At 44.3% G+C, this 13,800-nt stretch overlaps 1 protein-coding gene across 2 annotated transcripts in view; it reads right to left on the bottom strand.

Moving 5' to 3' along the window:
- LOC136552035 (splicing factor U2af small subunit A-like) overlaps positions 1–13,210 on the bottom strand; it is a 36,019-nt gene extending 22,809 nt beyond the window's left edge. The window contains exons 1-2 of one of the 2 annotated variants that reach the window (XM_066543583.1): positions 13,116–13,210; positions 12,145–12,235 (exon numbers count right to left, since the gene is read on the bottom strand). The gene's annotated coding sequence lies outside the window, so the exon portion shown is untranslated. The remainder of the gene's footprint in view (positions 1–12,144; positions 12,236–13,115) is intronic. The other variant, XM_066543582.1, reaches the window with a different exon arrangement.
- Between the last annotated feature and the right edge of the window lie 590 nt (positions 13,211–13,800).

Here is a 13,800-nt window from a genome sequence, read left to right as displayed (position 1 = left end):
TCTTAAGCTTTCCAAAAAGTTAAATATCATGATTTTTAGCTAAGTAGATCTTGAGTTATACTTGCTTAAATCTCTGTGGCTGTTTCTGCCCAAAACCAGAGAGGGTTTCCTTGTTCTTACTGTGGGGCCTTCTTAATAGTATAATTAGCTTTAGGTGTTTACAACAAAGTTGTTTAGAATTTGCTAAGATTTCTAAAAAGTCTAGAATCACATTTATAGTACATGTATAACTCCATTTATAGCTGTTTAAAGTGGCATGCCAGTTTCTATCTATGTTTTGGACAGAAATGCAATTATTGCATTAGTTGACCCTTCTAACTGTAAAATCATCTTAATATGAGAATAACAAAGTTGTAGATAATTCATGTATCTCGCTTCTTTTAAAAGTTGGTGGTATTTGGCCTTGTGGTTTGTGAGTTATGCCTGTTTAAAGTTGGGTTTCAGAAATGGCTGTTTTCTGTCAATTGTGGACCAGTTTGTGTAAATGAGTATATTTGACTTAGTTAACTTAAGAATCATGCTAAGATGATTAAATATGAATTGTAGAAAATTCTATAAGCTTTCCGGATTGTCTTCTTGCAAGTCATTTGGATTTGTGTAACTCCAGTTATAGCTAAATCTTGTAGCTGCTGTTTGCATGTCCAGAAATTGGCAGATTCCAATTATAGTGTTTGCTTGTATATTGTTAAGTGTGACTTATGCCTTGAATGATGACTGAGTTAGAGCACCTGAGATCTTGGGAAACTTATGTCATGCTTGGTGTTGTCATCTTCTTTGCCATCTTAGCATGATTGATTGTGTGATGTTTAAGTTAAGCATCGCAAAGTACTTAAGTGTGTTAGTGTAAACTATGCTTGTCTTGCTTGCTATTTTGTGATGCGTCTCATGGTACTATTCTTCATATTTATGCACTTGCATATTGCATCTCATCTAGGTACGCTAGATGCACCACGTGAAGGATGAGATGTTGGAGCCAAACCCGAAGACAGTGTTTGATGGATCTATCCCAAAGATGGAAGGACTAAGCGAATGCTAGGACCTAAGACGTCACCAGGACGGTGCAAGCTAACTGAACTGACTTGTGACGGATCCCATGCAAGCCTCGGAGCATTCTAAGTCTCCTACTTTATGAAAGCAATTCTTTCTATATATGAGTTATATATTGTTGCATTAAGTTGTAGGAGTTGATTGAAACCGTTGATGCATTTATTACTATCCTTGCCTACCTTATTACCTTTTTACACTGTTAGGTCGGTATCGAGTAACTGCTTAGCTTTCTTAGACCGGTAGCGATCGGTGATATCCGGTCACCTACATTTATAGGTGGTTACTGGAAGAATTAGCTATGGAAAGAATGATATCATGGAATTAACCATGTGTGATGGATAATTGGAGACCGGACGAAAAAGTTGGAGGCAACCAGACAGGGTTCTAGGGTGCTGTTAGTTTCCATCTATGTCGATTAAGGACCGAGCATTGTTGGGCCTCGAGTCATGTTGAACGCATGTCTTACATTTAGCTGGCCGAATAAAGTACCTTTCGACCGTGAAGCTGGGAGATTATTCGGGCCGAGTGGATTGCCCGCAGCGCACTGTACCGGAGCAGGTGTGGTAGGACACGGGGGCGCGATGATAAGACCAAAGGGCAGTCGGTCGGCCCCCGGGTACATGTGGTTCCTAGCAAACTCAAGATTCCTGGATAGTTGACTCGGTGACCGATACCTCACTTTAGCAGGTGAGTGAGGTTTGTGTAAGGAATAAATCACCAGCTGGTTAGGAATCGATTTGAATCGCCATCGCTCCTGGATAGTGAGCACTTGACTCGAGTTACGGCATCGTAGTAATTATTATGGAATAATGATGGTTATCTGGATGATATGGGATATGCTAAATCTAAATTGGTAACTGGATGTTATTGGTTAATCAAGTGATTGCTATAGTACAGGTGCTTACCTAGATGGATATGTCATAATAAAGATGATGTAAAGTACTTAAAATGGTTTCTTCATGATAGCTTATGTTTTTTGCAAACAAGTCAGCTAGCCCACTAAAGAAAGCCTTGCATAATCCTTGGTGTCGCTTTATTTTGGTTTAAGACAGGTAAGTCTGGCTGAGTACATTGAGTACTCAGGGTTTATCCCACCTTGTTGCAGGTGATGTTCTCGACCTGTCGATGATGGTGGCTAACAGCTAGTGGGCTCGGTGATTCTATACTTACTTGTCATCTATATGCTTTTGTCGGATGATGTCACTTATGCTAGCCATATATTTGGAACTGATATTAACGTATTCATTTGAAAGCTATGTTGTTTTCACTAAACGGTTTTGAAGCCCAAACTTGTACTATTATTTGTTAACCACTTTGTAATATTATTTCCACTGCAACCTAGTGTATGTGATGTGTATTTGCTTAATCACGCGATCTTGGTTGTGATGTTGATTTACCGAGGTCTTTCGGGACACTCGGTGGACTACCAGGTTTATATGAGTGAAAGTATGGGTGTGTCAATGTGTTAGCGGAGACAACCGTACTTGATCTTGTATAAATTGGGTGGTTCTGTCATAGACATAGGGTCTTCTAGCCACCCCCACACACAGAAGATTTAGGTTGTCCAGCGGGGGCCCTATCAACCATCCGGTGGGCCTTCGTTCTGGCAACCTCAGCAGACATCGCAAACTTTCTCTACTTAGTACCGTGCACCTCCACAGTAGGTGCAGCCGCAACAGTCTTAGGGACAGCAGGTCCCACCATGTTAGGGGTTCAGGAACAGGCCAGGGGCTTGTTTCAAGTGTGGCAAGGATGGCCACTATGCCCGGGCCTACCCCTAGAACCAGCCAGCTCAGTCAGCTCAACCGTTCGCAAATTTCGGGCTGATCAAGAGGACCATCATCAAGAAGAAAGTGCCTAGCAGGTCTGGTCAGGTGCACTTTATGGATGCGCAGCAGGTTGTGTAGCAGGAGGCAGTTATGACTGGTATGTTTACCATCGACTCCCATCTAGCTTTGGTGTTGTTCGATTCTAGTGCATCACATTCCTTCATGAGCATGGGGTTTGTAGAGCGGCACAATTTATCACTTATGCTATACCGTATGCCTATAAGATTTGTACTGCAAGTTCACAAATGTTCATCAATACCCACACGAATACAGTAAGTTTGGTATTAGCCACCCACACTTACCGTCTACAATTCATGATAATGCCAGGATAAGGCATTGATGCTATTCTTGGAATGAACTGGTTGCGAGTGTATGGGATAGTATTGGATATGAAGAGAAGAAGTGTGGAGTTACGGCTTCCCTCTTCTAAGGATAGGATGTCTCTTATTATACCCTCAGAACCAGTCTTACCTGTTGCTGCCCATGCTGAAGCCGTTCCTGATCTTACCTCCATTCCGGTAGTATGTGAGTTCCCAGATGTTTTCCCTGAAGATCTTCCTAGATTGCCACCAGACCATGAGGTAGAATTCTCCATTAAGCTTGAGCCTGGTACTGCTCCTATCTCTAGATGCCCGTACCGCATGGCTCCAAGAGAACTAGCAAAAATGAAGAAGCAACTAGAAGAATTAATGGACAAAGGCTTCATCCGTTCGAGTTCTTCACCATGGGGTTGCCTGGCTATTTTCATGAAGAAGAAGGATGGCACCTTACGGATGTGTGTGGATTACCACCCTCTTAATGCAGTAACAGTTAAGAACAAGTATCCCTTACCCTGCATAGATACTTTGTTCGACCAATTGGCTGGTGCTAAGGTGGTCTCGAAGATTGATCTTAGATTAGGCTATCATCAGATCAAGATTAGGCCATAGAATATACCAAAGATAGCTTTCTCTACTAGGTATGGGTTGTATGAGTACCTAGTGATGTCTTTTGGTCTCACCAATGCTCCTGCCTTCTTCATGTACTTGATGAATTCAGTTTTCATGCTGGAGCTAGATAAGTTTGTGGTGGTTTTCATTGATGACATCCTGATCTATTCCAAGAATGATTTAGAGCATGTCCGACACCTTCGGATAGTACTAACTCGACTAAAGGAGCATAAGTTGTATGCTAAATTCAGCAAGTGCGAGTTTTGGTTAGATCGAGTGTAGTTTTTAGGGCATGTGTTGACACCTGAAGGCGTTTCTGTAGATCCTAGCAAGGTGCAAGATGTATTGGATTGGAAGTCTCCCAAGTCTGTGCATTAGATCCGCTAGTTTCTTCGTCTAGCTGGATACTATCGGTGCTTCATTCCTAATTTCTCCAAGATAGCCTAGCCCATGACCAAGCTACTTTAGAAAGAAGCTAAGTTTGATTGGAGTCCAACTTGTGAAGAAACTTTTCAATCTCTAAAGACTTTTCTGACCACTGCTCCTGTGTTGGCCCAACCGGATATTGATAGGCCCTTTGATGTATACTGTGATGCCTCGAATATGGGGTTGGGGTGTGTGCTTATGCAACATGGGCATGTGATAGCTTATGTTTTGTGCCAACTGAAGAAGCACGAGGTGAACTACCCTACTCATGATTTAGAGCTAACTGTTGTGGTCCACGCTCTGAAGATTTGGAGGCATTATCTGTTGGGCAACAAAGTGCATATCTTTACAAACCACAAGAGCCTCAAGTATATTTTCACTCAGTCTGAGCTAAACATGAGGCAAAGGAGATGGTTAGAGTTGATAAAGGATTATAATTTAGAAGTCCATTATCATCCAGGAAAAGCCAATGTGGTAGCTGATGCTTTGAGTCGTAAGTCACATTAGGTTGAGGGAATACCTTTGTCTCTCCACCACACAGAGGTGTTAGCTCATATTGCATTAACCTCAGAGTTGCTAGAGCAGATTATTCGAGAGCTGAAGGAAGACCCTGAAGAGATTCCTCACATCAGGAAGTTGCTGGCTGAAGGGCGTGACTCTCATTTTAGCATTGATGAGCAGGAGGTCATGAGATACAAGGATAGGCTGGTGGTTCCATCCAATGAAGAGCTGAAAAGAAAGATTTTGAATGAAGCCCATCATTCAAAGCTGTCTATCCATCCTGGCAGCAACAAGATGTACCATGATCTGCGCCAACGGTACTTGTGGTCCTACATGAAGCAAGATATCACCTAGTTTATTGTGGAGTGTGACACTCGCGGTAGAGTCAAGGTAGATCATATGCATGCTCCTAGATATCTATAGCCTTTGCCCATTCCTATGTGGAAATGGGAGGATATTTCCCTAGATTTCATTGTGGGTTTACCTCACACCTCCACGGGCTTTGATTCTATTTGGGTCATTGTGGACCATCTCACCAAGTCTACCCACTTCCTTCTGGTGGATACTAGATACACTACCAGGAAGTATGCGGAGATATACTTTGATCAGATTGTGACCCTACATGGAGTTCCTCTTACTATCATCTTTGATAGAGGGTCAATTTTTGTCTCTCGTTTCTAGGAGAAACTCCAGGAATGTCTGGGTACTCGTCTTCTTAGAAGCTCGGCATACCACCCACAAACTAATGGTTAAATAGAAAGGGTGAACCAGGTGCTCGAGGATATGTTGAGGGCTGGCACCATCTCTTTTTCTGAGAAGTGGGATAAGTGCTTGAAGCTAGCTAAATTTTCATATAATAATAGCTACCAAGAGAGTATCCGCATGGCACCATTTGAAGCCTTATATGGACAAAAGTGTAGGACGCCACTGAACTAGGTTGAAGTAGGAGACCATGGGTACTTCAGGCCTAATTTCATAAAGGAGGCTCGAGAGAAAGTAAGTATTATTCGCAGCACTTGAAGGCAGCTTAGAGCCAACAAAAGGCTTACACAGACAAGCGAAGAAGGCCTTTGGAGTTTGTAGCTGGGGATTATGTGTATCTCAAGGTATCTCCTATGAGAGGGGTGCATCAGTTTGGTGTCCATGGCAAGTTAGCCCCTCGGTATGTGGGTCCATACAAGGTGTTGCAGCAGTATGGCCCTGTTGCTTATCGTCTCTAGCTTCCTGAAATTCTCTCAGTGGTTCATAATGTGTTTCACGTCTCACAATTGAAGAAATGCCTGTGGGTTCCTGAAGAAGCTGTGGAAATTGAAGGACTTCTGCTCCAACCTGATCTATCTTATGTGGAGCATCCTATAAAAATCTTGGATGAGAAGGAGAGAGTAACCAGGAACAGGGTGATAAAATTCTACAAGGTGCAATGGCAAAATCACTCAGAAGATGAAGCCACCTAGAAGCAAGAGAGCTACATATTAAAGCATTACCCCCATCTCCTCTCTGGTTCAGATAGTTAGTTGCTGCGCCACAAATGTATTCCCTGTCTCTTTCTCACACTAGGCACATGAAATCTTGGGTTGAGATTTTGTTTTAGGGGGGTAGATTTGTAACACCCTCTGTGTGACATTGTATTATTCCTGCTAAACATTTCATGAGCATCATAATTATGTGCATGTGTGTATGACATGAATTATAATTCGATGTTCGGCACCTGAAACATTCATACGAAACATGAGACAAAGGTTACATTTTATATAATATTGTTTAGTATTCTAATCGAATTGTTGTCAAACAAAAATGCTATAGAACGTTGTTGCGAACGGTGACAAAATATATGAGGTCGAGGACATGGGTAGCTAGTAGTACATCCTGTAGGTCGGAATTGGATTTCGACGTGGAATCATTCGATTCGACGTCGTTCGTGTAAGTTTCAGAAGTGGTCGACGAAGCCACTTTTGGCGAGCTGTGTGGAGCGATTAGCTTAGGAGGTAGCGTGATGCCTTGACCACGGTAGATAGCTTGATGTACCCTCTTGCGCATCGAGCAATTAGTTTGGCGTTCGGAGCTTTGAGTATGAGTTTCCGGACTGCTTTAGAAAGCATGCGCGGCATGTGGTTTGGTCCGAGGTGCGGTCACCACCGCTGCTGGTCCGCCAGCGCTCACTGCCACACGGGCCACACGCATAGCCGCGTCGGCTGCGCCCACCACCGCATCTGTGCATGCGTGGCCTTTGCGCGGCATGCCAAGCTCGTCTGCCATTGCTGTTGCTCGCCTACCACCATCGCTGCTTGCCTGCCACCGCTGCTGGCTTGTCCAGGCATGCGCTGATGCGCTGGCCATGTTTGCACCCCCCACCGTGAGGGCACTCGCGCGTAGGGTCTTGGTGCGGCTGCCTGGTTCGTCTGTTGCCACTCGTGGACGCGCAGACCATAGCACCCTAGCTGACGCGCTACGCCCGAACCGCCGACCAAGCTCTGCCGAGCCTAGTCCTGCCCTATTTTGGCCGTTGGCGCACCAGGTCCCGCATTCACGTCGCCAGCGACCATGCACGGCACTGATCCACTAACTTCCCTTGGCTGCTCGCTCGAAGGATGTCCGCGTGCTCTATCATCCCCTCCGTGTCGCATTGCACTGCGTCATTTGTCTAGCGCTGCCCGCCGCGGTGGCACCATACCGCGCTCATCGCCTTGCCACAGTGGCCGTGCAAACAACCATCTAGGGCACGTCCCGCCTATCTCGCTGTTTCCGTAGTGGTGTGTTGGCTCATTGCGTTGACACCGTAGACGGACCAAGCCAAGCCATGACAGGACCCCCTGCCTCTGCTATCTCCATGGCCGTCGAGACGCTTCTTTCAAATTCGTCGTGGTAGCAGTGTCTAGATTCAAATTGACCACATGTTTGACTCCATTAGGTAGCCTGCAGCCCTACCGACCCCGCATCGCCACCTGTAGATCAGTCATGTGCTCCAAATTGGAATCGCCGCTCATCGGGTCCATAAGACCATGGTGTCCTGCGCCATCGGCTAACCAAGCAACCAAGGCATCTCGGTCCAATCCCTCGCACTAATAGCCTCTCCTCCAGTCGGGTGTCACCGTGCTCGCCACATCCTAAGCCCTCCTGCCGTATAGCAATCCCTGGCACAGCCGTGACATTGCCGTGCGCCGCCGCACCTCACCACGCGCACGTGGCTGGCTCAGTTTGAGCCATCTCCGGTCGAGTCGCCGCGTCATAAGGTTCCGTGGTGAGTCGCTGGTGCTCATCTGCTACTTGTTTGGCCTCGGCCTTGCTGACGTTCACCGGAATGGCATCGCCGTGTTTGCAGGGTGCCCACCGTCGTGGTTCAAGCCCGCTGCTGCGTCTCGGTGCGCGTTTCCTCCGCTCTACACTTCGTGTTCACGTCCAGGTATGAGTCAGCTCATTGGTTTGGGAGGGGGAGGCCTAAGGTGGACGGCGTGGGTCGCCGGTGCCAGCCCTGCCGTGCCGGTGCGCGTGAGTGGCCGCAGGGGTGTCGCCATTGAGAGGACAAGAGTTTCAGAGGGCGTAGCTATAAAACCTTAGACTAGGGAAATAGTGTCCTAGAGCTCGCGGTGATTACCTAGTACTTCGAGGGTGTCCGTGCATAACTGCCACCGCGCGCGGGCTTTCCCCCGTCGCGGGCCATTGGCCGGCTGGGCCGCGCCTCCGCGTGGGCCGCGCGGTGGCCTACTGACGAGCGCGGGCGAGAAGGCGCGCTAGGCTGAACCAGCGCGTGTTGGGCCACGAAGTAAGATTCGGTTTCTTAATTTCCAGTAAAATAGAATTGCTTATTCCAATTAGTTTTCAAGCTGAACTTTGATAAATTGTCTAGTTGTCCAAAAATAGTGAAATTAAGTTTGTTAGGTTCACAAAAATACCATCTATCTGTTAGTGTAGTGAGTTCACAGTTAGCTGTTATGATGATAGGCTCATAAAATCTAATTAGAAAGCTTAGCATTATATCGATCAATATTTGTAGGAATTATTGTGGCAAATCGTCAATAGTTTTAGCTTTGAAAATTTTATAGTAGGTCCCCGAGGATGTTATGTGCTCGCTGTTAATTTTGTAGCATTAGAAGGTGTTGTTGAAATAAAGTAGCTATTACCCTGGTTTATTGGTATATAGCGTAAATCGACGTTAGGAGTGGAAATACCGATAGTTGCTGGGATATCGATGAATGCCTTACTTGATACTTGTTGTCGATAGCAATAGATAATTTAGCACCGTGGTCGATAGCACTAGCTTAGTAGTTAAATCGATGTACTTCTATTTTAAGAGCTGCTGTTGTTATATTATTAAACATTGCATCATCGTTTCATGTAGATCACGAACTGGTAGATTCCGTGCCCGTCAGTGAGCCTGAGTACGACGAGGTGATCGAGGAGTACGAGGAGGAGATCTTCGCATAGGAGTACACTCAGGAGCCTGTTGGTGCTGACCCTGCTGACCCAGCGCCTGCCCAAGGCAAGTCCCGGTGCATAACCCCTATTTTTAAATGATCACTGAATATATATATGATGTGCATTTACGTTACAGGCATTTTATGGAAACTACATGCATAAATATATCTACCCATGAGTCCTACTAGTATAGGTCGAGTAGTTAATATGCTCAGGATATCGGTAGCGTGAGTAACCTACCGTTACTCGCAAATAGGCAATAAAATATGAACACTCATGATAAAATGGTGGAAAGGAAAACGGTGACCGGTCAGGGATCTAGATTGGATACAGGTGGGTGTGAGGGGTTGTGTCCTACGGCCAACAGGGCATAGCTCGGCTACATTTTCCCTGTCTGTTTTGATTAAAGACCGGTCGTTGCATATGACTCTAGGCAAGTCATAGATTATTGTTCCGAGCGCATACTTGGGTATGGACGCAGGGAAGGCTTGCTGCTCTCTTGTCGCGGATCCGGCTCTTTTCGGACCGACTAATGGGAAGAGGAGGTGGTGGAGGTCCTTGCACCGCACTGAGTTCGGGACTCAGGAGTGGGGGCTTAGAGTCCAAGTTTGGATGAGGACCTAGACACCCGGGACATGAGAGTGGTGGGTTAGTCCTGCTTGTGCATGGGGTATAAGCGGGGCGTATGTTTTCAGGGCACCTAGCTGGGCAGATTGATTTGCAAATCACCGAGCGATCCGGTACGGCTTGTCTATGGTTTAGCACCATAGTAAGAACTGAAAGTGGAAAAGGAGAAGAAATATAACTGATTGCTCAACCCTTGCTTGATAGTAGGCAAGTGCTTATATAGACTGGCTAGATGATAACTTAATACGGCTGATGATAATAATACATAAATAAGGACTCATTATTAGTATTGCTTTCCGCTAAAGAAAACCAGCAACCATAAAGCCTATCATATTCCTTGGAGTCGGAAAACTATTCCCACTAGTCGGGTAAATCTTGCGAGTACATTGTGTACTCAGGGTTTATTTACCCCTGTTGCAGGTGCTGCTTGAAGAGTACCTTATGTGGAGGATCCTTCTGGTGGGCTCAGACGAAATCCTCACCCCATATCGCTAGATGTTATCTTTTTAAATTCTGTTGTTATTCATTCAGCACTCTGGTATTTTTGGTATTGTAATAATGTACTTTTAAGAAACTCTAATGTATAAAATGGACTTGTGTTGTAACTCATTCTCATTATTGGATCCTTAGGAAAAATGTGGATCTTTTGGGTTCTCCCTTGGGGTGTGCCCGACGGACACCGCTCGCTGTAGCTTGCTTTCGGGTACTTAGTGTCTGGCGGAAGACGAGCATCTCCGTAAATATGCTATTGCAGGCGGTTCTGCCACAGTCTGCTTAGGCTTTGCATTGTTGTTCTCTTGCATGTTCTTCTTCTTTTTATTACGAGATGCAAATGAGTTTTTCTTCTGCACCATATTGGCTACGAAAGGCTTAACTCCTTTTCCACGGTTGTCTTTTGCTCTCGCCCTCTCCTCAACATCAAGAGATCTAATAAGCTCAGCCATGCTAAACTCTTGTCTCTTGTGTTTTAGAGAAGTAGCAAAATCCCTCCAAGAAGGTGGCAGCAGACAATGGGAAAACTTGTCAGGCAACAAACATGAGAAATGTTCTAGTTCCTTCGCTAGCACCTGTATCTCATGAGCCTGTTCGACCACAGAATGGTTTTCAACCATTTTGTAGTCATACAGCTGCTCCATAAGGTACAGCTCACTGTCAGCATCAGAAACCTCAAACTTTACATCAAGAGCATCCCATAACTCTTTGTCTGATGTGCAAGATATGTAGTTTCTCTCATACTTGGGATGAAGTGCACTAATCACAGCGCCTCGAAACAGGTTATCGGCAGCCAAGAACTTTCGCTCCTTCTTAGGAGTAAAGTGTTCAGGTTTTTCCTGTGCGGTGTGATAGCAGTTCATCGTAGTCAACCACAATACCATTTTGGCACGCCATATCATGAAATTCTTGCCATCAAAATTATTTGACTTCAAAGCGGCAACAAAACCACTAACAGAAAATTGCCTAACATTAGATTTTTGGATTGTTAGGAATTTAGGCAATTTCATTATCAGTTTAATCCGGAAAATTAACATCAGTAGGTTTGTGACGACATATATGTGCATGTGTATATTTCTTATGAACACTATAGCATGCAGAGATAACATACTGGTAAATACAGTAAAAACACAAAATATAGAAATTAGACTATACCCAGCGGAGGGTCCCATGCCGAGGGCATCGGAGACTCCATTCGCACTAGTCGACATAGTGCGTTGCTCGAAGTCACGGACCATAGTCGATGTAGGAATATGTTCGCAGTGCTGTCCCACGAACGAATCACTAGAAAGAAGACACCTTGATGTTCCGCAGGTAATCACTGAGAAGAAGATGTACGTGGACGAGCAGTCGTGGATTACTCATCAAAAACCTAATCGCTGCTCACCCCGTGTAGGGTTCTCAGGCGGACGAGGGTTCTGGAGGCACCTGCTCTCCCGTTACTCCATGCGCGCAGAGGAACGGGACGGGAAAGATAGAAGGCTACGGAGATGTGGAGTCTCTCGGAAACAGTTGCGAAGACATAACACTGACTGGACTGACGGAGGAGTCGGATATATGGGTGTGACTGGAGAGACAGAAGCGGAAAAGACAGTAACTGCCGCCATCAGTTTGCCTCCACTATCAAGGGAAGTTACTCCCGTTATTATGTGGATTAAGTGGCAAAAGACTGCCAGCGCGCGCGCACGTGTGGCACGCCTTTATCCTTTTCTCAGCTTCTCAATTCAGATGAATAATTTCCAACCATATAAGCGGAGTCAGCGTTCAGACAAAATCCCGTATGGTATTAAACCATACAACACTTAATGTTACGTCCCATAGAATTTTATTTGATTATTAAATATTATATGGGCCAAGTCCATATTATATCAACAAGCAACTTATGAGCCCAAGAACTCGCTAGATAACAGCATCAGTGGCTACTTCAATTCCAGTCGTTTTCGGGATCTGAAATTTTCTCGGAGAATAAACCTTCAAAATGAGTAAAAGCAATTTGACGTAAATAAAACTTAAATCCAGGCGAATTTAATTAATTAATTTATGCACAGAACTACAGCGAGTAAAAGAAATTTGACGTAAATAAAACTAATCCAAGAGGCTTTTAGTTACGTGTCATTATAAAAATTGATAATTACTCATAAGTCATTCAAAAAGTTGAGTTCTCACAGGTGTCACTGTCGTGAACTCATTTAGCTCTAACAGTATCAAATTACGGGTGTGAAAAATCAAAAATACCCTTAGGTCTAAATATATAATTAATTTGTTAGTATCCTAATGATATTAAATGAAAAAACTCAAAACTAGAAAGTTGTAGATTTCGTCAAAATCTACAATATTTTTATAAAAATTATCTTCATTTGATTCCGTAAAAAAATATGATTTTTATAAGACATTAATAATATCAAATCCTATTTTTTTATAGAACTAAATGAAGATAATTTTTATGCGAAAATTGTAGATATTATCGAGATTTACAATTTTCTAGTTTTGAGTTTTTTTCATTTGAGGTCATTAAGATGTCAAAAAAATTAATTACATATCCAGACTTGAGGGTATTTTGAATTTTTCCCTGTTAGAGTCAAATCTGACGACAGTAGCATATAGAAAAACTTAACTTTTTCAATAACCTATAGATAATTACCGACTTTTATAATGACATATGTGTAAAAGCCTCGGAATCAACATATTCCGTCCTGATAAGAATCGACAGAGAAAGTATCAATCCACGGGGAAACTTGGTATATGTCGCCGCAAGCGCAATCCGATCCTAAACCCAATACGCACGTACAACCAGACATCTCGAATACGCCGCGCCACAGATAAGGGAGAGGAGGTTTACCAGTTAACATACCAGAGAGCAGCGCCGCCGTAGCCGGAGCCCGGAGGGGAAGCAGATGAGTACGGACCCTCTGGATTTGGTGGATGGCTTCGAATCGCGTCTAGAAGCGCATATAAGGTCTATAAATGAAGCTTCATCCGGCTGCTAGTTTCCAGTCGGACGGTCCTGATTTGTGATACTGGTGGTTACTAGAACATTCCAGAGCGTGGCTCGTGAAGCTCATATTGGCCCAGCATGAAATGGACTGGGCTTTGCATTTTAGTAATTCCAGCCCACGACATTCTCCTCTAACAAAATGAAAGTTGGAGTGAGACACCCAGGGGCCAGGGGCCAGGGGCTCTACTGGCGAGGGTACAAGGACGAGGAGAGTTGGCAAGGGTACAAGAATGAGGAGAGAACACAAAAACATTAATCCTCAATCTCTATATATTATATATACTAGGTAGTATGTCCGTGCGTTGCTACGGGATAGCACGATAAGATAACAATACTATAAAAAATTAAATATCAACGTTAAAATTACAGTTAATCCAAAAAGCAAAGTTTATGAAATTAACAGTCACGGAGAGCGTTGCGTCACAGGCTTACAAACTCTACTTTAAAGACCTTTTCGTAATGCGCCTAAGATAATGTTTTATATCGGCGGGAAGAAATCTCCGATATCCATTTTTTTCGTGTGCCAATAAATCCACGAATA

The sequence above is a fragment of the Miscanthus floridulus genome, chromosome 4 (assembly GCF_019320115.1).
Source record: "Miscanthus floridulus cultivar M001 chromosome 4, ASM1932011v1, whole genome shotgun sequence".
NCBI lineage: Eukaryota > Viridiplantae > Streptophyta > Magnoliopsida > Poales > Poaceae > Miscanthus > Miscanthus floridulus.
Note: the sequence above shows the minus strand (reverse complement) of the source record. Positions and strands in the feature narration are given on the sequence as shown.